Source organism: Eupeodes corollae, chromosome 1, assembly GCF_945859685.1.
Source record: "Eupeodes corollae chromosome 1, idEupCoro1.1, whole genome shotgun sequence".
NCBI classification, from domain to species: Eukaryota; Metazoa; Arthropoda; class Insecta; order Diptera; family Syrphidae; genus Eupeodes; species Eupeodes corollae.
The window spans coordinates 270,903,481-270,930,197 of record NC_079147.1 but is presented as its reverse complement, the minus strand read 5'-3'; the positions used below and the strand labels follow the sequence as shown (position 1 = coordinate 270,930,197).

Here is a 26,717-nt window from a genome sequence, read left to right as displayed (position 1 = left end):
AGCATCACAAAGCTACCTAGGTATGGGGTAGTTAGAAAGGCCCTCAAAACAGTCTGTCTGCCGCTCCAATAATTTCCTAAGAGTTTTGAGTTTTTTCTTTCTTTTACTTCTTTGTTTTCGATTCTCTATTCGATGATTTAATTCGAGAATCCCTGTAGGTCCTTTTTGTTAAGAGAGAAATATACGTTAAAGGACAATACCTGTTCACCTTTTATTTTGTGTACATTCAAACTTAACGCAGTTCATTTTCGTTTCGAAAAATGCCTTTTGTTTAAGGATACATTCCAAAAATTAAAATATTGAATTATACCCTGCCCAGGACGAGACCAGTTCAGTTCAGAACGAACTCCATGACTTTATTATGACGACATGATGATGATGATGATAAAATCAACCCTAAATAATTAAAAAGGATATTCGGGCCCATAGCCTCCTCCTGGCCTAGCCTATAGGAAGTTATTGTGTTTGCATGGAAATAGAAATTGATACAGCCATTTGAATAACTTCTACTTAGTTTTTGAAATGTCTTTTTTCGAAAATAGGTACCTTCCTATAATTATATTATCTACGCTTTTTGTATATGTAAAGAATAAGACGCATATCGAATCATCATGATGCTTTATTCAAAAAGTATCTTTCGCTCTTTATCGGGTGATGCTGCTGAGTGTCTTTATATTTATTAAGCCTATATACCTACTTATTACTTTAAGGACTGAACAAAGTGTAGTTACCTATCTAGCGACCTACCTAGAGGTAGAAGGAGGGAGAACAAGTGGTCTTTTGTTTTTATGACCATGACTATGACTATGAAAGTTGCTGATTTTGCTTTTGTTGTTGTTGTTATTGTATTGTGTAGAAAAGTGGTGGTGGTTAAGTAAAGTTTAGAGACACAACTTTATATCTTTGGTTTTTAGATACTTTTGAAAAGAAGGTGCAAGATACTTATGCCTATCATTTTATATATAACGTCATTGTTCCAAAGGGAGGGAGATGTTGGAAGTTGTTTGTACGTTTTGTTTTTCCTTCATTTTTATTATTATTGTTGTTGTAACAGCAGCAAGTAAGTAGAATTTATTTGTTGTGGTTATGTTTATATTTTTAATAAGTTTAAGAGTGATTTTTTGTTTTTCTAGATACTTTAATTGTGGGTGGGTGGTGAGAAAAACACGCAGTTTATCAACAACAGTAACGCCCTTTTATGTTCTGTTTGTTCGTGTACTTTGTAACCACTTTTAATTAAGGGTGGATATGGAAACTTTATACAATTTGAATAATTTTTTAAAATGTGGTTTGACTGCGTGCTGTTAATTGACTTAAAACTTAATGGGTATTTTAAATGTCAGCGAATTTTGTAATTTTCTTGGAAAGTGATAAAATTCAAAGCGTTTTTTAGAAAAGTTCGAGTCTATAATTAAGACACGATTTGTGTGAGATATAATTTAAGGAAAGGAAAACGTTACCTGGAGACACGAATTTCATGGAATAAAAATGAAATGAAGAGGAAATTATTGTAATAGCTTCTAATGAGCAAAGGTACTTTTTAAAAGTGCATTTAATAGCTTAACTTACTTCCTTAAGGTGGCGCCTGAGTCCTGTGTGAACAAGGGTCTCACCCAACGAACTTCTCCATCTATAGCTCCATTCCTAGCCATTGGTTACTTCTCAATTGCTTTCTTGGCCCAAAAAGTAGCGGTTACCAAGAGTAATTCTTCGTTTGATCTCAGCTCCATTTTTGTTTTCTGTGCTCATAGAGGAGCCTAGGTAAGCAAAGTCCTTAACTAACTCAAAGCTACGTCCGTAACGTTTTGACTGAGACTTTCTTGATAACAGCGTGTATAATAAGCGGTAAACCCATTAACAAGAATTGGACAAACTTTTGAAAGATAGTGCCTCTAGTGTTAACGTGAAAGCTTTGCATTATTCTTTCAAGGACGATGTTGAAGAAATCGCATGACAGCGCATTACCTTGTCTAAAACTTTGTTTGACATCGAAAGGTTCGGAATGGAGCAGAGCGAATTTTCCATTGTCATTCTGCATTAACAGACGAGTTTGGCAGGGACGCAAAAGCTAGATATGGCTCTAAACAGTTCGTCGCTGCAGTGCTGTCATATACGGTCTTGAAATCGATGAAGAGATGGTGGGTGTCGATTTGATGTTCTTGGGTTTTTTCCAGGATCTGATGTAAGGTGAATATTAAATCGACAGTGGGCTTTCCTATATGACCCAAGAAACCACACTGATAATGACCTATCAGGTTGTTGACGATGAGTTTTAGACGTTCACATATTACGACAGAGAAGCAATGTTTAGGTGACTTCGTCCTCTATAGTTGCTTCAATCGAAAGATTCTCCTTTTTTCAGTAACGCGAAACCAGATATGGCAATCTTTAATTTGTCTAAGTCGGGAAGACAAGATTGTTGGCTTTCGTCGTCTATATTTAATGGATTATCTGTGCGTAAAGCGGAAATCGGTTCGTCCTCGCCATTATACAGTCTTCAGGAGTGGTGCTTCCGTATCATCAGCATTGACTGCGGTTTCAATACGATGTTTTCACTTTCATCTTTGCAGCCTTCGGTTCGTATTTTACTTGTGAATTTCTTTTCTCCTGTTTATAAAATTTACGAACTTCATTCCTGCTTTTGAACCTCTCAACAATTTTTTGACTGCACATTTCTTATGCTCTCTCCTTTTTTCCTTCTGAAAAGTCGGTTACTCCTCTCTCCTCTTCTGCTCATAAAGGACGTGAGCAGCTCTCGCCCTTCCATGCAGCTCCGCTTAACGTGCCTCTTGTTTGGCTGCATTTGCCTGGAAACAATTCTCATCTTGTTGGTCGCTGTTTAAAACCCAGTACGTCAGAAGCGACTTCTCTGGCTGCATCTTGGAAATGTTGCCACTGGTTTTTGATACATTGTGTTGGCGGCAGAGATTTTCGAAAAAAGTTACCGGTGACTTAGTCAGAGAAGGATTTTGCGATCTCTTGCAATTGTAGTCGTTCGACTTTATATCTTCTCCCAGCAACGAGGTGGTGGTCCGAGTGAAGTAGGTAGAAGCTGATCTCTTAGAAATATTCAGAGCTTTCTTCTTGTAAAAAAATCTTTCAATTGGATTTTCATTCAAATGTGAGGAAATATGTGTGTACGAAAGTACTAAAGACGACCAAAAGGACATTTCTGTTAGAAAACTGGTTCAAAATATTTAACAAATTGGAACGATTACAATAATTTCCATTGTGGAGCTTGCTGTAGATACAAAGTTGCTAAAATTTCTCTGGCAACATTTCAAATGAAAAAAAACTTATTCTATGCATCTAATCAAAATGCATTTCATGTCTATTTCCGAAAATTGTAATAAACGGAACCATTGAAAAAATCCTTTGCTACCGACGAAGAAAGAACCTTTTTTTTCTTGTATCTATTTGTTTGATAACCCCTTCAAAATCATTAAGCATGCGCGACATGCATGTTGATATTCTTTATAAGCGGCAACTTTATTGCCTATAACAGGGCCCAACATAGAAGATATTCAAACCGACACATAATTATCCAAACCTTATGAAGCTCCATTAAAGGGCAGAAATGCATTTATGCTTCCGTTCGAAGTACACAAAGGTAAGAGCTCGTATATCTTCGCAGTTATGTCCAGTCCATCCGCGTGGACGTCATCGTTTGAAGGTATAGGGTAATCCGTTAAGACCTGTCATTAACAGTGCATATAAAGGCGTAACGCGCCAGGCAACTTTTTAAAAACGACAAAAACAACTAAAGAAAAAATGTTTTACAAGATTGCTCAGAGTGATAATCCTTCACTTAATTTGTGGTTCTCAAGCCTCCAGAAGATACCTTGAGGCAAGCAACACAGCAAGACAATGTATCAAGGCCTCATCATAGTCGTACTCCACCTGGTGAGATAATTCGCATGAATTTGCATTTTCCTTTTGTCGTTGTTTGTATTATTTGTTGCCTTTTTAAGCCAGGGTAAGTTACACCTGTCCTTAAGTGTGGGTAGGCCATCTAGAAGCAGATGTTGAAGATATCATATTTAGGATCAAAAAAGTGTTTCACTCACTCACTAAAAATACAAAACAAAAATACCATCCACATGGCTCATGGTCCATCTTTTTTGGAGGTCCACCCTTTTCCCTAAAAAAGAAGCCCAACAAAAGCAAACGTTTTCATAAAGGTATTCTTTGACTTTATCTGAGGGCAAATTATGGATTGGCGCAAAAATTAGGTCTTCAGGTATTTTTTTGTAAAATTCAAAGTGATGATGATTCCAAGACTCAAATAAAGACTTTTGAAGAGAAGATAGATTTTTTAATAAAAGTTTATAATTTTCTCATAGAGCTTTTGAAGCTTTTTAATGGACAAGTTCATGCGACTCATGTTTGCCTCACCTTAAATTTAGTCCAAAAAACTCAAAGGCTTCTGATTTTGATCGATTTTTGTTCGTTTTTATTTTTATATCTGGCGCAAGGTTTATAGTACGTCGTCGTGTACCAAACTCAGCAAAGGAGCGTTTGTGGGAAACGTGACTTTGGAAGAACGCGTATCGTATGTAGCCCGTCAAATTGGGACTTTGTATCAATTTTTATCGGCAGCTGCCTTTTTAAGTGATTCCTTTGTCTTTTTTTTTCATTCTTTTGTTCTTTGTCATTTGTTTTGCTTTGATGGGCCATTCAATATTGTATTGGATGTGGATGAAGCCTGCCTGCCTGCCTGCACTTTTGGAAGGACGTGTGTCGACGGCGGCGGCGGTTGTTGTGCGTGACTTAATATAGGGTGTAAGGTGTACCTACAGAACCTACCTTAGGATATCAGATCGTCTTTCAACGCCACACTTTAATGGGTTTTTGTTCTGAATACATTTTTTATTTTCGAAAAACAAATGCCGAAAGTTAAGGATACGCGTGTGGTGAATTTTGAAATAAAACAACTACAACGACAAAAATATGTTCTACGAGTGTCATCACGTTTGTTTCATTTAAAAGGTGTTTATATTCAAAACTTTTCAACATCGCGCGAAGTCTATAGAAGCGCGCGATAGACCAATGACGTCTTATGTCTCGTAGGATGGGTTTTCGAAAAAGAACATTGGCAGGTGCTGTCATAATAAGTTGATAATTCGGTGCTTATAAAGTTATAAATGAAAGATCATAAAAACAAAAATCAAAATGCTCATTCTCTTTTCTTAAGGGAGTTGAAAGGATGATTTTTGTTTCATGAAATGATGACGAAGACGGGACGATGAAGACGCACGTTAAGGGATAATTTAACGATGACCATAATTTTTGTTTTATTCATTATTTCGAATCGGCTTTAAATGAGTAGCGATATACACAAAATGAACACTAAATTCTTTTATATGTTTTTAATAGGCTTTTACACCATTCAGGAATAATGGGTCGTTTTTGAAGATAGCAGTTTTGTTTTGTTGTGAATTCTATAAGTTTTGCTAAAAGCAATAAATTCTTACAAAAGATTTCTGAATTGATGAAAAACAGGAAAAATTTCTTTGAAAAAGTTGTTTCCTTAAATAAAACAATAGGATAATATTTTGTTTTTATTTTCTGTTGAAATTTTGATTTTTGTTTATATTAAATGGACAACATAACATTAAGAGATATATCCATTTTTACTTTTTGTCGAATTGAACATTTTTAGATGTTTCAAGATCCCAAAAATCTAAATCACAGAGATGTCTGTGTGTGCGGATTTTTAATTTTGTTGCTAATATCTCAAAGACCAGTAAAGATATCGACTTTAAAAACTTTTTTTTAACAGATAATAACCTCAAAAGATGCGAAAAGAACTTTTAAAAAGTGATATATTTTGTTGACTTCAATATATCTCTCAAACCAATAACGCTAGCGACTTCAATTAGGTACCGAGAACCAGTGGCGATATTGCCAAGATGCAATCAGAGAAGCTGCTTCTGTCATGCTGGGTTTCAAACAGCCACCAACAAGAAACCCATGGTTTGATGCGGAATGTTAGCAGGTAGACCAGAGCTTCTCACGAGCTCTATTATCAGAAGAGGACCGTCTTCTCAGAAGAACAATCGGAGAACATGAGAAGCTTGCGGTAGAAGATTTTAAGAGGTTTAAAAGGAGAAATGTATTATGAAAGTTTTATGAGCAACTGAAACGAAATTCACAAGTAGATAGACCTAGAACCTAGAAGACTGCAAAGACGAAAGTGGAATTATCATAGTATATCCCCATTCAATGGTGTTGATATGGAAGGATCACTTCTGCAGACTGTATAATGTAGACGACGAGCCGAATTCCGTCAACCAAAATGATCCAATCAATATAGACGACGGAAGGCAACAAATCCCGTCTTCCCGATTAAGACAAAGTAAAGAAGCTGGAGAAAATTAAGTTAGAAGCATGCACCAACTTATTTGTCAAAAAAGGCCTTAGACAAGGCGTTACGCTGTCATGCGATTTCTTCAACATCGTCCTTGAAAAAATAATACAGACCTGCCACGTCAACGCTAGGGGCACTAGGTTTTAAAAGTTTGCCCAGCGCTGAGATCAAACAACGAATTACTTTTGACATGCTCTGAGGCTCGGGGTCTACACAAATGACTTCTGTTGAAGCTGCATGGACAAGGAGGAAGAGGAAACAGTTCAACACCTTCTATGTACATGTCCAGCACTCTCCATTAGAAGGAATAACTTTCTCGGTAATCCCTTCTTCGATAATACCAGTGAACTGGCAACGATTGACAGAAAACGTCTCTCTAACTTTATTAAAAGTACAATATGGTTTGTTTAAGTTCATTACTCTCCCATGAGTAGCCTCATTAGTGGTATCACAATGGACCCTTGAGATCTACGTGCGTCAATGACATCTGGACAGCCACTCCAACCTAACCTTTTACTTTTGCTTACCGCTGTTTATTTGGCCTAAGAAAGTAAATGAGTAGTAAAGCCTTCTCTCGAGCGACCAAAGTGTCGCTGTGTAAGACGCTCAACATCCCCTTCGATGCTGATAGATTGATTATGACAAAAATGGATAAAAGCACCTTAAAGTTGTTAGCGTGATCTACAGTCCCGTATGCATTGAAGATGGTTGTAGAAGATGGAACAATGAGCTGTACGGGCTCATGAGTGACGTAGACTTGGCCAGAACGATTGAGATGGTTGGGCCACGTAGAACGCATGGAAATCAGTTGACCAGCCGGAAAGTCTTCGAATCAACGAATTTGTGAAAAAGTTATGTACGTTTAAGATTTTAATTGAATAAAAGAGGCTGTGATGCGACCCACACTGATAACTTCCCATCCCGTCTGTCGATTTGTCTTGCTTAAAACTTTGTAGGTTTTCGTGTTGGGTTACGAAAGTTGTCAGTTTAATTATTCTTAAAAAATTTAAAATTACCAATAATAATTCATATAAAGGTTTTATTAAATAGATTTTAAGTCGAAAACAAATTTTTACCAATTAAAGTAGCATTTCTTAAATTTTTACAAATTGGATGAATGAATTTAATTTGAGAGATATCAAAAACCGAACATCAATTTTTACCAAATTTGCGCACATATTTCTTGTAGATTTTATTTTTTTAATGAAAAAACGGGCTGTTTGATTTTTATAAAAAAAACTACTTGATATCGACAACAATATTTTCTGTAAAATAAAAAAAGTTTGTAGACAATATTTTCAATTTTTGAAAAGCTATTTGAGTCGAAAGTAAATTTTTACCACGTTTTATTGTTTTTTTGTTAGGTTTTTATTTTATGTAAAAAAAAACTGTCAATTCGATTTTTCTTAAAATATTACTGAATGTTGAAAAAAATATTTCTTATTAGTTAAAATTAGTTGGTAGCCATTATCTGAAATTTTTGAAAAGATATTTGAATCGAAAATCAATTTTTACGAACTTTTAAAGGGTGTTTTTTTTGAGGTTAGGATTTTCATGCATTAGTATTTGATAGATCACGCGGGATTTCAGACATGGTGTCAAAGAGAAAGATGCTCAGTATGCTTTGACATTTCATCATGAATATACTTACTAACTATCCTGACAAATACAGAGATTGACCAACATTTACAACAGATGGACGAAACAATAAAACGAACGATGGAACGGACAATTCCAAAGTACAGAGAACGGGACCAAATGGACGCTTACAGAAACGCGACAATTGACGCACTACGTAGGCACAAGAGTGGTTTACTAACAAGACTCAAAAACTTGCATAGACGACTTACAGACCCACGCGACTTGGAGGTTAGGACACTGAAGTCGTCAATAAAAAATGTCAATCTGTTGATTAAGGAGAACTACAGGCTATTAATTAACAAGTACTGGGACCGCAAGATCCGGTCAGTTAATTCGAGCGACCCTAGTATGTTCCCTAAAATCAACAAAATATTCAGAAAAAAGAACGACAATGACCTTCCGAGTCTGAAACTCCAAAGAACCGAAGAAAACAGAGACGTACTCATGACAGCGCAAATAGATCCAGAAGAAGCCATCTTTGACGATGACTTTTATATAATTGAAGATCCGAAGGAAAAAGTGGAGGCGGTGGGAGCTGCTTTCCAGCAAGTGTACAAGGTGAATGTTAGCATTCGCCCCAACCACGACCTGGAAAACAGAGCCCTACTTAATCACTTTTACCTTCGAAATGATATGACACAATGGCGATCTGAGAACGGCGGTTTCATGCGGTTCAATGACGATTCCTTGGCAAATGCCATAATCGCCGAGCAAACGGGACCAAGTCCCTTGTTAGTGACGAAGGTTGAGCTTCAGCTCATCTTCAACTCAATAAAAAACAAAAAGTCAGCAGGTGTCGATGGTATATCCAACGTTGTACTAAGACATTTACCGACGGAAGCAATTGACATTTACACCACGCTCTTCAACAATGCACTGAATAATGCATATTATCCAGTGCATTGGAAGACCGCTGTGGTTCATCCTCTCCCGAAAAAGGGAAAGGACAACTCCAACCCGTCAAATCTTCGGTCGATAAGTCTTCTTCCGAGCATCAGCAAAGTTTTCGAAAAGATCATTAATAGGGCTCTGACTAAGTGGGCTGCGGACACCAAAATAATTCCGGATAAACAGTTCGGGTTCAAGGCGGGTCATGACACAATTCATGCTGCGTCTAAACTCGTTTCTGATATCCAATGGAATAAATCAAAACAACAATGCACAGGTGCTGTTCTGGTTGATTTGGAAAAGGCCTTTGACACCGTATGGTTGGAGGGTCTTTACCTAAAACTGAGCAGGCTTGGCATAAGCAAGCCATTGTTGTATATACTTTATGATATGCTTAACGGTAGAAAGTTTGTTGTCAAAAGTGGCAATGTAACTTCTACCACAACATTCTCAATTAAAAATGGTCTTCAACAGGGAGCGGTGAATTCGCCGATTCTCTTCAGCATTTACACCAGCGATCTGATAGGTAGTCTTACAAAGGCAATTGCGTACGCCGACGATCTAATTGCGTACAGAACGGCCCGAAAGGTTGAGGTTATTAGAATTCTCTTGCAGCGTGATTTCGACAAGATTCAGCGATATTGCGACGACTGGAAACTGAAAATAAATGTCCAGAAGTCAGAGACAATTCTGTTCCGGACTCCGTTGGCTAGGGCCACGAGGGATACGTGTAAGAATTGGCGCAAGATGGTCATCGTTGATCTTCACGGGCAGCCATTGGCGAGCAGAAGTGTAGTGAAGTACCTCGGTATCTGGTTAGATCAGTATTTATATTTCGACAGACATATAAATGCTGCTCTGACCAGGGCCAGAGGAGCCTTCGCTCTGACGAAACGACTGTTTTTTAGCAGTCGGCTTGACCCCAGAGTGAAGGTAATTTGCTACATGGCCCTCATACGGCCAATGATCGTTTATGGTTGTCCTGTGTGGTTCAACGTTGCCCCTTCCCAGATGGAGAAGTTTCGGGTGTTCGAGCGGCAGTGTTTACGACGCTGTACCGGCTTATATCGAACAGCCGAATCTTCTTATGTGCATTACTATTCCAACGAGGTCCTATACAATGGGGCTCGAATCAACAGAATTGACAATTTCGTGATAAAACTCGTTCGAGGTCACATTGCAAGAGCTATGTCTTCGACCAACAATTTAATTTTCGGGGCGTTCTATCCGAACGACGAGTATTTTGAAAGTGCACGCTTGAGCGGCTTCATTCCACCAGAGGCATTCCTCTTTTTAGATAGATGCGGTCTGATACAGGATAGATTGGCAGTTCCGTTAATCTACCACGTCAGACGAAGAACCGTGGATAGGCGACTCCTGTACAATCGGGACGTCATGGCACAAAGTGGAGCAGAGCTCCTTCGGTTCAGTAGGGCTGTGTCCGAACGGGACCGAACTGATAGGGTGAAGCAGGAGAACCAGTTTTGGTGGCTTCAATCGGCACTTGATATTGGGTAGTCGGGATGGGGTTTTAAGCCTTGGCCGGCTTACATACTTTTTTTATGTTTAGGGTTTAGTTTTAAGTAGAATAGTCATGGTGGCACGAAAAAAAAAAAAAAAAAAAAAAAAACACAAAAAAAACACAAAAAACAAAAAATAAAAAAAAAAAAAAATAAAAACAAAAAAAAACATTAAAAAACATTAAAAAAAAAAATAAATAAAAAAAAAAAAAAAAAAAAGACAACGAAATATGAAAAACAAAAATGTTAGATAGTTAGATTTGCTGCTGTGGTTGTTCTAGTTTTAAGTAGTTTATAGGTAGAATAGGTAGTTTAAGTTAGTTTTTAAGTTTTATTTAAGGACCTTATGTTAAGTAGTTTGTAAGTAAAAATAAATAAAAAAAGGTTATTGATATTAGTTTTTTCAAAATTTTCTAATAAAAACAAAACAAATAAAATTTTAATTGAAGTAAAATAGATCTTAAGGCCGAAAGGCATTAGTAATTAGTGTTATAGTTTAGCTTAGAGTGTCCGTATGGGACCATTAAGTTAGTTGTAAGTTATGGATAATTAGGCTAGTTTTATGAATTTTTGTCTAGCTTTAAGATAGGTTTAAGATTGAATAAATAAAAATGAATTTGAAAAAAAAAAAAAAAAAAAATACTTACTAACTATCAACGCTTGCAAATCATTGAATTTTATTACCAAAATCAGTGTTCGGTTCGAAATGTGTTTCGCGCTTTACGTCCGATTTATGGTCTACATAATCGACCAAGTGAGCAAACAATTAATGCGATTGTGACCAAGTTTCGCACTCAGTTTACTTTATTGGACATTAAACCAACCACACGAATGCGTACAGGGCGTACAGAAGAGAATATTGCGTCTGTTTCTGAGAGTGTTGCTGAAGACCGTGAAATGTCGATTCGTCGCCGTTCGCAGCAATTGGGTTTGTGTTATTCGATTACATGCAAGATTTTACGCAAAGATCTTGGTGTAAAACCGTATAAAATACAGCTCGTGCAAGAACTGAAGCCGAACGATCTGCCACAACGTCGAATTTTCAGTGAATGTGCCCTAGAAAAGTTGGCAGAAAATCCGCTTTTTTATCGACAAATTTTGTTCAGCGATGAGGCTCATTTCTGGTTGAATGGCTACGTAAATAAGCAAAATTGCCGCATTTGGAGTGAAGAGCAAACAGAAGCCATTCAAGAACTGCCCATGCATCCCGAAAAATGCACTGTTTGGTGTGGTTTGTACGCTGGTGCAATCATTGGACCGTATTTTTTCAAAGATGCTGTTGGACGCAACGTTACGGTGAATGGCGATCGCTATCGTTCAATGCTAACAAACTTTTTGTTGCTAAAAATGGAAGAACTGAACTTGGTTGGCATGTGGTTTTAACAAGATGGCGCTACATGCCACACAGCTCGCGATTCTATGGCCATTTTAAGGGAAAACTTCGGAGAACAATTCATCTTAAGAAATGGATGGGGCTACGTCAAGTCTAAGGTCTACACAAATAAGCCAGCAACTATTCCAGCTTTGGAAGACAACATTTCCGAAGAAATTCGGGCTATTCCGGCCGAAATGCTCGAAAAAGTTACCCAAAATTGGACTTTCCGAATGGACCACCTAAGACGCAGCCGCGGTCAACATTTAAATGAAATTATCTTCAAAAAATAAATGTCATGAACCAATCTAACGTTTCAAAAAAAGAATCGATGAGATTTTGCAAATTTTATGCGTTTTTTTAAAAAAAAAAGTTCTCAAGCTCTTAAAAAATCACCGTTTATTTAATTTTCTTTTAAGTTTATATTTTTTGTAAAAATTTTACTGAATGATAACAACAATATATTTAAAAAGATAAAAATATTTTAAAGCTAATATCTCAAATTTTTGAAAAGATATTTGAGTCGAAATTAAATTTTTACCAACTTTGAAAAATGTTTTTTTTAGGGTTTTTAATTTTTGAAAAAAAAAACTGTCAATTTGATTTTTCTCAAAATTTTACTGAATGATGATAACAATATTTTTTAAAAGAAAAAAGTAGTTTAAGGCCAATATCTCAAAGTTTTGAAAATGTATTTGAGTCGAAAATCAATTTTTACCAACTTTTTAAAATTTTTTTGTTTAGGTTTTTATTTTGTGTAAAAAAACTGTCAATTCGATTTTTCTCAAAATGTTACCAAATGCTAGAAATTTTATTCTTCGTTGCACAAAATTGTTTTGAAGATGAGATCGACTCTAGGGGCCCTGAAACGGCGAGAGTTATCAAAATTTTCAATTTGACAAATCGGACCCATTACAATAACTTCCTATGAATAGTTCATAAAAGAAGGATAAGTCATTTCAAAAATTATTTGATATTTAAAAAACATCAACAGCGAAAAAAACATAATTTACATTTATTACGTGAAAAAGGTAACCTAAGAACGTTAACTGAGAATTTGTTTTTATTTTTTGGTGATTAAAGACTTTAAATTTTTAAACAATGTTCGAAAACGGTTATGCAGTTAGGAGAACATTTCTCTTTGATTTAAGACTGAAGTTGTAAAAAATGTGCAAGTTTGACAAAAAAAATGTTATCTATGTTTTGTCAAAATATTCCAAAATAGACAAACTTAGAACCAGGAACATTATGAAAACTTTTCTTCTGAAGAGACAAATTTTATGTATTTAAAAGAGCTTCATAAGTTTTACTTATGCATCAGATTTAAAACCGTTTTTTGTTTTTCAATAACAACTGCTCCTGCAGAAGATTGGACATTTATGACGCAGCCAAAAGGTTTTTTCTTCATATTCCTGTCAAAACATACAAAAAGACTCATAACCATATAAAAGTGACAGATCAATATTATGCAGAAGACAAAATAAATTATTTTTCCAAAGAAGTTATCATACAGAAAGATAGATAGTTTCTAAGGACAAATAGATACGATGGTGCATCCTAGTTTTGTATTCACTTAAAACTATATAAGGAGTTATCCTGGTGAAACCCTTTGTTATGGTAAAGTAAAATATACAAAAAAACTTATCTTCAAATATACTTTTTTCTCTTTTCATTGTACCTATATCTCAAGAACTACAGATACAACAACAAACTTAAGGATACAAAAATTTAATATCCTTTATTCTTATCCCTTTCCAGCATCCTTAAAATATTTGAGTCCACAAAAAATAGAAAAACGAATTCAGAAAAAAATATCATTTTTTGTGTTGTTGTTGATTGTTACTTCCAATGTGATAAAGGAAATGCATTTCCTTTTTATTCTTTAGTCCTTGTTGTTGTTGTTGTTGTTGAATATGTTATGCCACTTTTCCAACACCAAATGACTATGCACTTGTCCTATATATGAAAACGTACATATCTATATAGTGCACCTAACAAGAGGACCTACAAACGTTACACATTGCTGCGTTGTTTTCTATTTTGTTAGTATTTCACGTACACATTCTTTAAGGACCCAACTCTCACTCTATCTCTTTTACTCATTCAACCATCAAGAACCACTAACGAAAAGAAACACTATAAATGGAATATTATCCTAGATTTAGTTTCTTTTTTTTTTATTTCAATTTTATTTCTTTTTAACTGTTGAACACAAAAATCTTGTAGTTTTTCTTCTTTTTGTGATTTTTAATGTCCTTTCTAAGGACATGCTTGTTCTCACATCTACAATCTTTTGGTGTAGAATAGTATGGAATAGGGTAAATATATATAGTTGCATTATTGCATGCTTTGCACTTTAGTCCTGTTTTTACCTCCTGGATAAGGAAATTACAAATTTTTATTTTTTTACTTTGGCAAAATTCCTTTTTCTCCACAAGTTGAATGGACTGGAATCGAAGGGATTTTATTTTCTAACAATTTTCTCTTGTTGTTGTTTTTGTTTTTCTTCAAAGTGGAAAAGTGTTATAAAAGAAAAACGAGAAGACAAAATTCCATTGGATGGAATTTGTGTTTTAGATGGGTCCTGAAATAATGCCAATACTCTTAAGTTGGTATACAAGTTTGTATATATGTTGGAAGGATTGAAGGTACGAAGGATTCTAGGATCCAGAGAAAAGGCACCATCAGCTTCAACTTTATGGATGTTGTAATATTTCAATATCACAACGACATATATTTTGTTTTCCAATTCTTTTTCTTCTTCTTCTGCTGTTGTTGTTGTTAAACCGATTAGTTCGAAGGATGATGGCTACAGCTGTATGGTGCATTGTCCTGCATCCTGTAGGCAGGCAGGTCTATCTTTACCTATGCATCCTGCCTGCGATAGCCTTTGAAATATTCCACAATTGCGATCTTTGATGGTTTAGCAAAATTGATTCGAATTATCCATGTTACGTTTTCATCACAAAAAGTTGTTTTCCTTCTCTGTGTAAATTGGATTCTAGTTTTTCAGCTTTTTGCTTGTGGCATTTTCTTTCGTTTTGAAATTGCATTTGAACGGTCCTGATGCCTGACGGACGATGGTAGGGATAGGAAATACGGACAAGGATTCAATTATGAATTATGAACAAGGATATAGGTTTAGGGTAGTATGTGTAACCAAGTAATAAATCATTGGTATTGTTTATGGATTGTGGAACCTTGTTAGAGGTTTACAGAGCACAGCATATTTCTAATTTGTTTTCAAAACAAAAACTGACAGAAAGATAATTATTTTTCATCAACATTATGTTTATGTTGGTAGCAGATATAAGACGGTTATTTGAAGGATACCTTTTTTTAAATTTGAGGTTGCTTACCTTAAAGGGCAGTTGATTTCGTGGAAAGGTCATTAAAGTTAAATACTTAAGGTGGCTCTACTAAGAACTTACCCAATAAACTTCTATATCTAGTTTGGCTTTTAGCTAGATGTCTCTAGTTGTACACTTTTGTGGGCGTAGATTCGAAAACTTTTTGGGCCGGAGCATTGGTTTCCATGAGCTCTACGTGACCCAGCCATCTTAGTCGGTTGATGTTTACCCTTCTGGCTAAGTCTACGTCGCTGTACAGCCCGTACAGCTTGTAGTTTCATCTTCTCCTCCACTCTCCATCGATGCATACGGGACCGTAGATCACGAGAGTAATTTCTTTCTGGAAACGACCTATAGTGGTTTTATTCACTTTTGTTATAGCCCATGTTTCTGCACCGTATAGTAGGACGGGGATAATGAGGGTCTTATATAGCGACAAATTTGAAGGCTTTACTACTCAGTTGCTTTTTTTAGCTCAAAGAAACAGTGATTAGCAAGATAAATTTGTCGTTTGATCTCAGCGCTTGTGTTATTTTCTCTGTTAATAGGAAAGCCTGTGTAGACGATGTCCTTAACTACCTTAAAGTTACGGCTATCAATGGTGACATTTTGATCGAGACGTCAATGTTGTAGGTCATTTCTTGAGACAGCATTTTACTTTGTATTGCCCTCATTAAACGCTTAACTTATTTTTTGCCGTCTCTGCCTCAATACTTGCAAAAGCTCCATTGACATCGAGCTGTGTTCTTAAGATGTCATCAGTATCATGTGCTAGTAATTTGACAGACTTCTGAATGATAGTGCCTCTAGTGTTGATGTGAGAGCTCTTCCCTATTCTTTCAAGGACGATGGCAAAGAAATCTCCTGACAGCGCATCACCTTGACTTTAGTCTTTTTTTATATCAAACGATTCTGTAAAGTAGTTTCCAACCAGGGATTCCAAAACTCGACATGGCTCTATACAGCTCGTCCCTGTAGTCATATGTGGGCTTGAAATCGATGTATAGATGGTGATTGTCGATTTGATGTTCCTGGGGTATTTTCCAGGATCGGTCGTAATGTAAATATTTCCCTTTCCTGGTCTTAAACCACACTGAAAAGGACCTATCAGGTTGTTGATAATATAGGCTTAAAACGTTCATATATTACCGTAAAGAAGATTTTGTAAGCGATGATGACTGATTCCTCTATAGTTTGTGCTGGTTAGAAGGTCTCCTGTCTTCTTCAGCATCAAGCAAACAATTCTGAGGTTCCATTCATCGGGTATACTTTCTTTCCACCATATTTTACAGATAAGTTGGTGTATATTCCTTATCAAATTATCTCCAGCTGCTTTGAAGAGCTTAGATATGCCGACAATCCTTACTTCGTCTAAGTCGTAAAGACAGGATTGTTGGATTTCGTCATCTATATTGAGTGGATCATCCTGCCTGACAGTGGAATTCTATTGGTTGTCGCCATTATAGTTTCTCTAAAAGTAGTTCTTCCATTTTCCTTATTAACTGCGATTCCCCTATGTTGTTTCTACTTTCGTCTTTTCAACCTTCAGTTTCTTGTGAACTTCATTTCACCTTTTCCTAAAACTTTCAAACTTCATTCCTGCTTTTGAAAACCTCAACATCTTCGACCGCAAGTTTCCTAATGCTCTCGCTCTCCATTTCCTTCTGAGAAGTCGATTTTTCCACTCTCCTCGTCTGCTTATAGAGCTCGTAAGCAGCTCTAGTAGTCCTTTTATGCAGCTCAGTTGTTTTTAAAACATACAATTTTTGATTTTTCAAATCATTAACTTCCAACAACCGCTCAAATTTGTTCATCAATTTTAATATTACACCTGGAAAAGATGCATCCAGACGACACAAAAGGGCTTTAGTTTTGCTATGGCTGCAAAATTTCTAGTGAATGTTGAAGATGCATTGTTCCATTTTAACTTTTTAGTCAGGTGTTACAAGACCATAGCTTTAAAAGTGACTTATATCAGGCTATTTGAAATGAAACCTCTTATTGGAAAATCTTTTATAATGTATAAGACAGTAATTATATGGAATCTCCTAAGACTTCTTAAAATCCATATATTTTATTTTTTCACTGTGTCCAAAAACTCCAAAATCTCTTCTCTTTCAATAACATAAAAAACAATATATTGAATCAATCTTAAAAATAAAAATTGCACCTGGTTAAGGGATGCTATTAAAAACCCAATTCTGCAGTCAGGTAGGTAAACCATTTATTTGTAAACGTTCCAGAGAACCAGGTAACCAGGTATTAGGTGGAACAAAAATTCCAAAATCCCTTTTTCCATATCTTAACCTTTATGTAACATGCAACACAGAAACTGACATGCACTTTTCGGCACTAAGTGAGTTTTCCCTTTTTATTTTCCTATAGGACATGATGATCATTCTTTCGTCTGGAGGATCCCGAAAAAAAATCCCAACCTACCAAAAAAAGAAACATCTGCCTCATTCTCTATTGCTTTTGAACCTACTAAGTCGTCTTCCATCGCATCGTCTTCATCGTCTCCGCTGTTGTTATTGTTGTATGGCTGCATTTAAGTTAAGCCTTTGTAAGATGTCGGTGAAGGCGAACCTGATCTTGATAGAGTATGTTTTTTTTTTTTGTTGGTACTTAATACTCCTGCAACTTGTTGAATGATTATACCTGATGCACATGTTGAATGATGCTCATTTTTAGGGGATGGAAAATGTGTTGTTATATTTTTTGGTGGGATCAGAAATTTTGATTTTAAACTGATTTTTTTTTTGAGATTTTTTTATTGTAACATTGACAGATGGTTTGTAGAGTAATGGATTTAGGGATATGGTCAAGACATCTGCTTATAGCCGAGAAAATCCATATAAAAAATGAGAGTTTTTAAAGTTGGATAAGCAACGAGCCCTCACACAATTATCGATAACAATCTGGAAAGATTCAAAAAACTGTAAACGTCTATAAAAAAAAAAATAAAAAACACTTCTATTTGAAGGCATTTTGTTTCTTAGTTTTAGTTTCTTACTGGAAATTTGGTATGAAGAGATTTTCAGAACATTATGAGTTTTGTATGTCATGTTCGTTCTGCTTGGGCAGTTCCTTAACGAAAAGGTTAAAAGTACCTTAACTGTTCCAAGTATCCTTTATTATGTCCTCCAAACTAACTAAAAAGTTTCAAGGGCTTCTTTTCGAAGTTCTTAGATACGTACACCATGCCACAACCAGGTTCCGCCTTTACAGTGGGATGAGTGTTTTTGTCTACAACTTTGATAATTGTTTTTTTTTTTTAGTTGATAATGAGTTTTTAGCCAAATATCCTATTCCAACAATATAAAGGTCAGGGCCCTTTTTCCCTTTGAAGTCATATTCCTCGTATAGCTATTACCAACCTATAAATGTTATATAACACGTACCATTAGCCATATCCCTCTTTTGATATAATTGATTCTAATCCGACAAAGAAAAAACAAACAAACTTGAAAGTATCTATATAAGAAGAGACCCCCTTAAGCTTAAATCTGAAGACGATGACGACGCGACGCACTTGCTTTGAACATTTTTGTTTTCTTCCACTTTTTGCCGTCAAATTATCATCATCATCATCATCATCTTTATCATGAGGAATGATGTGATGATGTACAAACAATTTTAGCTATCTAAAGTCTCACCTTCCCTAAGAACCTTAACAACATCCAACACTATAACCACTTTTAACCTTCGTTTCGGTCTTAAACAAACAATTTTCAGGTTAGATACCCTAACCTAACCTATACGAGATTTTCATATTTTATTTGGTTTTTCTTCTTTGCACGTAGGTTTTTCAATTTTCCCGCCCTACAGCAAACTCATTTGAAAAAATATGGTTGATGCAGATTACAAACAAAAAATAAGAAGTGTGTTGACGGCCTTAAAGTGTTTACCAAAAAATATGCTTTAATCGTCTGATGCTTTCTCTCTCCCTCTTTAGTATTTTCTCATTGCGAGTAAAAAGGTTATTGCCCGGCAACATGTTGCTAATCAACATCATGAGTTCTTCGTTTTTTTCTTCCCTCTTTCCCTGATTCTTTTCTCTCTATTTTGTTTGTTGTAATTTTTCTTTTTTTTTAGAAACAATTTCTATGCATTTTGCTGCAGTTTCAATTGAAAATCAACAAACAACAAAAAAGGAAAATAAACTATTTTTTAGTTTTTTTCTATTTTTATATCGCAACCCATCAAGTGGCAAATATTTACTCTCCTTCAATTCATAGGGTACCTATGCATATGGTTTTTATATGGTAGGTAGTAAAGTACTTTGTTTTTGTTTTGGTTTCATATGTACAGTTGTGGTCATAAAATTAAGCCACATACCGCAAACAAAACTATACATTTTCAAAAAGGGATAAATTGTCCTGCCTGAATTTGAAGCTGGTCTTATAATTTCTTAAGGGTTTTCTTTAAAAATCGTAAAATCAGGTTAAGGCAAAATACGACATAGTTCTTAAAAGTAAGTTGTATGCTCTTTGTCAGCCAATAACCGCGATAGTCAATAGAACAATTTTCGGATGCCAATTTTAGGATCCGAAATTTGTTTTACAATTTGCTAGTAAATATGACAACAGTAGTTGCCATTTTGATATTGCCTGTGGTAGTCAATATGACAACTGCGGTAGTCAATATGAAAACTGCGGTAGTCAATACGACAACTTTGGTAGTCAATACGACAACTGCGGTAGTCAATATGACACCTTTGAAAGTAAATTTGACAACTGCTGTAGTCAATACGATAACTGCGGTAGTCAATATGACGACTGCGGTAGTCAATATGAAATCTGCAGTAGTCAATATGACAACTGCGGTAGTCAATATGAAAACTGCGGTAGTCAATATGACACCTTCGGAAATCAATATGACGACTGCGGTAGTCAATACGACAACTGCGGTAGTCAATATGACACCTTTGAAAGTAAATTTGACAACTTTGATCTTAAGATCGTAATCGAATTTGACTACCGCACAAATCAGCTTTAAGAGACTCAATATTTCGGTGAGGTTTACAGTAGACGGTAGTCCAGCGTATTCAGGTCCGGGCTGCCCGAGGACATATCTTCAACGGCGATAAACCCCGCCAGAGTTAGGTGCTTCAGATTCAGAGCTTTACAACGTCACTTTAATAGTTGGAATAACGCATTTTCACTCCCTAGTTACAAAAAATCAAATTTGTAACACCGTTAATTGACACTCCCAACCAAACCCTCACTAATGCTGGAAGATGAACCATTTCTTCAGCTTCCTTGAAGCTTTGGGTATAAATCCCGTCGTTTTAGAGATTTAATTTTTGTTCCTCTGTAAAAATGTTCTCATCTGTGAAATGAATATTTTTGTGTCCTCTGTTTGAGTTTGCATAGAGCCTCAGTTAAGCGTTGCCAAGAACTTCTACGGTAAGCTCCAAGCCCTAGGGTATTTTTTTTCTTGAGCCATAATTTTCTGTTTGTGGAAGGGAATTCTTCGGATTCTTTCCACTACTGCTTTGATTACTGCTGGCGTTCTTGTTTGACGAAGTCACCCACTTCTTTCTTAGAAGATAAATCATTGTACCGTTTTATAACGCGATAGATGATTTTTTCGATATTTTGAGTGACTTAAGCAATTCTAAAATATCAGTTTTTGTATCTCTACAAAATGATAAATTGCCCTGAATTAAAATCTCGTCTTATAATTTATTAATAATAAAGAATTGGATTTATTTCAATTAATGTCAAGCTACATCCTTAGCTCCTTGAAAAAAGTTTGGGGACTCAATTGCATCATCTATCATTTCATTGCCTTTAATTCCAGAATGTTCTGGTATCCATGCTTATATGATGTTTTCTGTCATTGTGCTCCTTAATTGTTCAAGAGTTTTGCATTGGTTTGTCACATATTTGAGGCCTTTCAATATCTCCAGGTTATCTGTCAATATTATTCTCCTTCCAAAATAAGATTTCGCAACTAGTATAGTTTATGCTTATTTGCAGAAAGTTTCTTTGCCAATGTTATACAGGGAATGCTTTGAATCAGCAAGGGCTTTGCTAGCTAAGTTAATTTCTCTTCTTTTGCCAAAGTTATTAAAAGAGCTATACCCAATTTGAAGTCTAAGATCCTCGATTCTTAACGTTTTTGAATGTTATCCGCATGTACGTAGTAAGTCCGCATCTTGTAAAGAACCTTCAACGAATGTTTTAGCAATACTCAACGCTTTTTCAGGATAAGGTTCTTATTTTTATGACGAACTCATTTTAAGGAGGTTTTTATACGTAATACCCAACATTTTGACTCCTTTGAAGCCGATATTTCATTACCACGAATATTTAGAATGGAAGTGAAATACTATTTCTTGCAATGTATCTACTTTTGATCGAGGAATTATAGCACCTTTTTCTGTGGGCCATGTATGAATAGCCCTATCTGCATTTTATAAAATAGTTTTCACCTGCCAGATTTCAAGTCAAAGTCAAGTTTAAAGCTCAATCTGCGTTGAGTTTCTTTATAAGCGAGTCAACATAAGTGTCCTTGAGGATTTTGATTTTCAAGTTTTAAGGGTGTGGGTTTATAAACCATCAATATTAACTCAGAAGGTTCTTGAAGTCATGAAGAATGCAATTATTTGAATTATATGAAAAGGAACTCCCCAATCCCTACTTCGACATCTGTTTAAGAACAGAGGAATCATAGTGACGCGATCAAAAGTTTTTTTTAGATCCGATAACTAGACTTTGCTTGGTTTTTGAAAGATTTTCGGAGAGTTTGTTCTCGAGCAAGTGAACAAGTGTTTGCATTTCTCTGCTCTGTCTGAATGTACCTTTTTTCTGCAAACCAACTTTAACTTTAATTTTGGAGAGATTGAAAGGCATAGAGATAGGCCGGTACTCATCGAAGCTGTAACGTTTTGGGGGCTTCTAGAAATTGGTTTGAAGTGAGCCCTTTTCCAGTTGTTAACATTTTTTCAAATGTTTTGGAGAGATTGGGAAGCAGTGAGATAGCAGGTACGCATAAAAGTTGTGACGATTTTGGAATTGGTTTGAACTGAGCTCTTTTCCAAACATTAACATGTTCTTGTATAAAAAAAAGAGCCTGTCCTTTGGGTTATCGAAGCATTTCTCAACCATTTTAAAGGTTATTTTGTCTTTACCTGAAGTTTTGCCTTTCACAGTTCTAAGAGTCAAATCAAGTCCTAGACTTGAAATTTGTTCATTAAGAATTTCGCATTCATTTTTGTTTGTTCGAAATTAATTTTTGCGTCATTATGAGAAGAGAAAAAGATATTGACTTACATTTCTATTATCTCCCACAAATTATTATTATTAATATTTGGTTAAAGTTTTAGAAAAATCGACAAAAGGAGCTATCAGTGTGGGTCGTATCCCAGTCTCTTTTTCGCACTTTCTCTATATTTTTTTTTAAAAAACTTTATTTGATTGCCTTTTTGAGATGATGAATCCTTTACAAAAGAAATATCACTTTCAAACTGGTTTGCATTTAAATGCTGAAAACTGTTGAAGAATTATGGTTGTTTCTTTAACTTTTTAAAAATTAATATCTCAATAAACTAAAGAGAATGAAACGTAGTCTATTATGGATTCATTAAAAAAGTACATTATTGCCAATAACAAAACCGTGTCAACCAGTTTTATGTGTCCCTTTAAGTTTATCAAATCTGAACAAATTTATAAAAAATTATAAGTAGAAAAGTAGAAAATACTTATTTTTTAACTAAAAACGATATAATTTCAGTGACTGAATTATAGGACCACAACTGTATGTTTAGGTGGTGTCTACGAATATGTGCCCATCATAGAGCAATAAACTTTTATCAACAACAATAACAACAAGAACTGGGTACACGAACTATACGTAATAATCATAGTGTTGCCTCTCTGCTTAAAAGTGCCAGGAGGTGTACTTGTACTTACTATGATATGGCAAAGTAGCACTCTATAGTTCTTCTCCTTCTTCTACGTCCTACCAACAGTCAATGGAGGCAGGCAGAGACAGAAGTCCCCCTTCATCTATCGCACAACTGACTGACAGCTCTATTCTGACACTAGTGTCATTTACCCGAGATCGTGCAACACACCACATGTTGTATGTACATTAATGCACCTACGAGAACCTATATATGTGCCATCAGTATAGACGAGTATGATGTCAATTTGAATCCATTTATAGTTTCGTTTCCAGAATTTATATGAACTCCATTGCGGTCTTGATATGTGGAAGGAGGTAGGGGGATGGAGTATAGAGTGGTGTGTTAGGTGAAGGTGGTTTGGTTGTTGCTTGAACTCCCTCGGTTGCAGCTTATGCCTACATTAACTTTGGGAACATATTATAGTTTTCTGAAAGGAGTCTCCTTCTAACGGTGGCAGCGGCATTGATGGCGGTGTTTGTTAACTGTCAGGCCCGGCATTAAGTCGCATATACGTACGTCATCATGTCACACTGCTGCTTCTGATGAATAGTTTTCAATACGCCTACGTTGATAAGGTTTCTATCTATTATACATGCATCTCTGTATCCGCCTTGAGCATTGATCAACATCATCAGGCATCGTTCTTCGTCTTCATTATCATCATCTTCATCGTCATCATCATAGTTGTCCCTATGGATGTTCGTCCAAGTGAAATGTTTACTTCGTTTGTTTTCAAAAGACTTTGGAGTAGGTTTTCTGTCTATACATGATTTTTTGAAGTTTGTAAAACGCGATAGAGTGATGATGTGATGATGATGATGCTGATAGGATTTTGTGTTTTGTTTAGTTTTGGAAGTACATATTTTAGACATTGGATTGAGTGCAACGTTGCGTTGTTGCGGAGATAAGATGCCCCAAAGCAAATTGTGGAAATTTGTAAGAAATTTCAAGTTATGAGAATACATCATCTAAGTTTTGAAGAAACATGTGAAATTGAAACTATAAGAGAAAGCCCTTTGGGGATTGTTAAGAATTGAATAGGGATTTTCTATTGTTTCGGACAGCAATAATTTTGAATGTGTGGTATAGGTAGTTAAAAAGCTAGAAGCTATATTTGAACTTATCTGAAAACTATTCCAAGAACCAGTCAGCTGAAAAAGCTGACAAAATATTAAAATAATTGTTTTGTCATTTGCGAAATAACACCTATTAAAATACAAAATTTCAAAATTCTGAGAAAGAAGCTTAAAGTTTTTGGCCAAGGTTTTCACGACAGCATCCCATGGATTTGACTCTTTTTAAGCTTTTGTATTGTAGATTGTAACAAAACATAATTTTTGTACCAAGCTACATTTGTAAATCCTTAATTTCTTCATTTTTATTTAAAACCTTAAGTGGCTCATAGACTCTACTCTTATGTTTTCACTGGTGTCGGTGTACAGAAATGTGTACTTGCTATGTGTACGCTGGACATCGGTTTTTGGTGTCAGACACGGAGCAAGTAGAATCTTTCTGTGTCGGTGTCTCAATCGGTGTGATGTGTATGGTGATGCGCGCGCAAATTTACTATTCAGTTGCATCTGCATCGTTGTTGAGTGCGGTGCGTGTCAAGTTGTATCAATAAAAGCTTCAATGTCACTCATTATGATCCTTCTCCTTTTAAATCTCTTTCATAACTAATGTGTGTACGATTTGGTGTGTCGTGTGTGGCAGCACGAAATACTAGGTGTCATTACACCGTTGTGCACAGAAGTGTGGTTTCTATGGGCCGCCTTATGCTCTTAAATTAAAATATGCTGAAAAACTTGTATTGAATTGTTTCTAAGGTGAAAATACATTAAAAACTGTGGAGGGCCTTACACATTTTAAACACGATCAACGTTCCACATGCGCCATAGAGAACAAACACATTATATGAGAGCTTAATTCAGACGATTGTCAGATTTGACAGTAGAAAATAAATGTCTCAAACATTTTAAAATCTTAGGTATCAACTCCGGATTAGCTAGCCTTATCTGTGTAAGCGTATCTCTGCACAGATAGACCCCCTTTTATTTCGCCTACTCGTGGGAACTAAATGAACAACATAAAACAAAAGCAAAAGCGTAAAACCGGTACCGGTACTCCAGCTACACCGGGTGGCAGTTCGTCGGTAACGTCGGCTGTCGTTGCTACTGTGCCAAACACCGGAGAAGGTCTTGTGCCAAGTCACTGTCCATCTTCTAGTGCGGTACAGGATGTATCATTGGCAAAAACGCTTCCTCTGGTCTTTAGTGGAAAGTTCGTGAATAATGATCTCTCCACTACCAAAGATAGTAATCCTCTCCAGAATGCTCCTAGGAGCTCATATAAACAATGGCGTTATGCGATGAGGATTCTTAAATCAATGGTTCAAGATTGGGGGATGGAAGTAATCCCATCCTTAACAAGAGGCAGGAGCTTGCTTGTAAAACTCGAGGTCGTTGCAAAGAAAGACATTCCTTGCAGGCCGAGAGCTCGCGCATGGATCCCGAAAGAACCCTCATGTCCAGATGACATAAATGAAAAGATCAATATCATCATCCCGGACCTCCCTTGTCCCAACTGGAAGATCGTGAAACTGAAAGAGCCAAAGGGTCATTATCGAAGTGCGATTATCGTAATCAATAATGACTCTGTGGCTTCTATGGCGCGAGATACGGGGGTGATAAGATACGGTTTCGAGACAGTCACGCTCCGCGTTTATAAAAATATGAGGTAGACGCTTTATGCGAGCCTCAACAACCCTCTTCGAAAGCTGTGTCGCAAGACGTAGGGGGTCCCAGTGCTGCTATCACCTTCCCATCCTTGGATATGGATGATGAAGTTCCTGGGCCCTATTATGGCCTTCACTAGATTTAAAGCGCTCAAGGTGCTTGCTATCTCTTAGCAGATCTCATATTAGCACGATAATCGGTAGCATAACCGGGCATTGTCTAATAGGAAAACACGCACGTTGTTTGGCAGAGCCTTTATGATGAGTAGGAGGATCAAGCAGTTCTGATCTGTACTTGCCCTGCTCTAGCTCAAAAAACGTAAGACTTATCTAGGAGAATTCTTCTATAACGATCTTAACCTTATTAACATTATCAGTCTGTCACTATTAGGAAGTGATTCAAACTGGTTTCATTGAGCTTAGAAGAAAGCATCAAGATGTATGTGTTATTAAAATGGACCATAAATCATCATTTGATCCTTTTCTATAAATTTCAACACTTTGAACTTAGTAAATTTTTCCCAATATAACGAAGTTTTTGTTTGGTACACTTGGGCGTATACGTAATTTTGTTTACAAAAATAAATTTTTACTAAAGTTTGCCTTTATTTCAGTTTGGCCAAACTACATTTTCTTACGTATTTCAATATAATATTTCAAACTTAAATTCCATTTTATCTTATTTTGTGTGTGGAAAAATGATTTGTACGTGTATTGAAATGCTTTCAACTTTCTACCAAGTTTAAAGAAAGATAATAATGAAATAAATCAAAGAGATTTTTCTGCTATTTTCCCACGACTTCACACTCATACCCGCCATGATGATTCATAGACAAACTTTATTCAGTATTTTTTCCACTTTTTTTAAATTCTGGTGTGAAGTTCATGTGACCAAAATGCTTTCATGCTTTTGCACCCTTAAAAATA

At 36.0% G+C, this 26,717-nt stretch overlaps 1 protein-coding gene across 6 annotated transcripts in view; it reads left to right on the top strand.

Moving 5' to 3' along the window:
* Positions 1-26,717, top strand: part of LOC129954253 (IQ motif and SEC7 domain-containing protein 1) — a 467,024-nt gene that overhangs the window by 367,853 nt on the left and 72,454 nt on the right. The gene's annotated exons all lie outside the window — the stretch shown is intronic.